Below are 2,500 nucleotides of genomic sequence, written 5' to 3'. Positions count from 1 at the left end.
GGGTTAAAGGGGTCAGACCGAGCATCATAATGGGGAAGAAAGGTTATTTATATGACTTTGAACATGGCATAGCTGTTGGCGCCTAAAGGGCTTGATTTGAGTATTTCAGAAAATACTGATCTCCTGGGATATTCACACCCAACCATCTGTAGGGTTTACAAAGAATGGTACGAAAAAGAAAAAAAATGCAGTGAGCAGCGATTCTGTGGGCATAAATGCCTTGTTGATGGTAGAGGTCAGAGGAAAATGACAAGACTGATTTGAGCTGATACAAAGGCAACATTAAGTCCATTAACCACTCATTATAACCGAGGTATGCATAAGAGAATCCCTGATTACACAGGACATCAAATCTTGAGGCAAATGGGATATAGCATCAGAAAAACACATTTGGTGCCACTCCTATCAGCTAAGAAAAGGAAAATGAGGCAACAAATTGCACAGGCTCACCATAAACGACACTAGAAGATCAGAAACATGTTGCCTGGTCTGATGAGTCTTGATATCAACTGCAACACTCAGGTGGAATGGTCAGAATTTGGCGTCAACAACATGAAAACATGGGTCAACCCTGCCTTACATTAACTTTTCAGGCTGGGGATATAATGGCATAAAGACATTTTCTTAGCACAATTTGGGCCAATTAGTACCAATTTATCGTTGTTGGAATGCCACAGCCTACCCAATTATTGTTGCAGGCAGTTCAGGCAGTTCTGAAGGCAAAAGGGGGTCCAACACAGAACTAGATAGGTGTTCCTGATGAAGTCGCCAGTGAGTGTATACACACACACACACACACACACACACACAGTCACACACACACACAGTATACTATATATATCATCATCATCATCATCAAAGAGATGAGGAAGCAAGCTGTGCTGTAACAACTACTGTAGGCTTCTATGCCGCATGTATAGAGTGAAGCCGACCTTCACTTCTCCATTGAGCCCTGTAGTAGCGGTTGCTCACGACAGGAGGAACATGGAGGGCCATGGTGTGTGAATGTATAAAAAAAAAGAAAGAAAAATATTCCTTTTGAAAGGTTTCAGGATGGAGAGCATCCTATTCCATCCAGCTTCTTTGTGTGTTCTGTAGTGTGTTCAGCAGTGTGAGCTGAACTACGGCTGAACCTTGAAAACCCAAGGACATGCCAGACGGAGATACAGTGGCGTTCTTCTTCTTCTTCTCCTTCTTATTATTTGAATGACAGTTGAATGGTAGGAGAGGAACTCATTAAGGCTACATGGCAACTATTGCTGTTGTTGTAGATTAGATATTTGCAGAATTCATGCTGCCCATTCACAAATGGTGCTTTGCATAAATTTTAATTCTAATCTTAGTATGGAATGCCTCAAACAGATGTTTTCTTATTGATATGGCCGTTTTGACACCCATTTTTGATGAGCACCTGTTTTCACTAAACTTGGCCCAAGTGAAGCATCCCCATCTCTTGTCAGTTCTGAACTGGTCCAGTGTTTGATTGGGACGTCAGAACATGACAGAAATACACAGAATATCTCTAGGGGAACATCCTCACTGGAATGTCTTTAATTTTGACACATAATTGTCCTAACTTTGATTTTTGATTTTCATTGAATTCCTTGACAAGACATTGTTAATTGTTTTTATGTTCACCCAAAACCAACTGACTTACCAACACAGACTACATTGTGTACGTAGACATTATAATACACACAACGTCTTGCTTTTCTACAGCAACAGCCATCTGCAGCAGGTGAGGCCAAGATCACGCGGTTCGGCCAGTTACTAACCTTACAATACATTCAAATGTCCAATCAATGCATTCCTTTGTGAAAAATGGAGAGTATCCGGTATTCATTTTGTTATTTTCTTAGACTTCTAATTATTATCGAGGGCATTCACATACAGCGTATGCCAACTACTGTCTTAGATTTCCCCAAACAAACACATAACTTGTATTAAATTCCTCTATACTGGACCCTCGAGGCCAATTAGAAATGCATAGGCTAAGCAGAGTGTGGGGACATGTGTAGTAGCTGGAGAGGAGATCGTGTGGGAGTAGTTGGCGGTAGCTTCAAACAGATAGACCCTACAGTAGATGCTTGATTGCCAACTGCTCTGCCTCAATTCAGCATGGCCTCTGTTGGGACCTCACTGTACACACACAAGCAGTGCATCCTCTTTTATTTGGATATAATGGGCACTAGTATTGCTCTATGCAGTCAAACATCTGCGGAAACTGTGCCATGCATTATCCTGGTCTTACCTACTATCGTACTAAATTCATTCATTCAAAGGATCAGGAATCAGGGCTGGATTGGTGGAAAAATAGGCCCCGGGCACTTTTGGCTCATAATTAGCAGTGCAGAACTGACTCACCGGTGCCCCCCTCACCCTCGTGGGCCCCTATTTTCAGAAATGTAATTTTTTAAATATTTTTTTTTACATTTCTGAAAGTAGGGGCCCACGCAGGTGCAGGGCCCACCGGGCATTGCCCGTTATGTCAGATGGCAAG

The sequence above is a fragment of the Engraulis encrasicolus genome, chromosome 14, assembly GCF_034702125.1.
Source record: "Engraulis encrasicolus isolate BLACKSEA-1 chromosome 14, IST_EnEncr_1.0, whole genome shotgun sequence".
Lineage (NCBI taxonomy): Eukaryota > Metazoa > Chordata > Actinopteri > Clupeiformes > Engraulidae > Engraulis > Engraulis encrasicolus.
The sequence above is the reverse complement of the archived record's forward strand: the minus strand, read 5'-3'. Positions refer to the sequence as shown.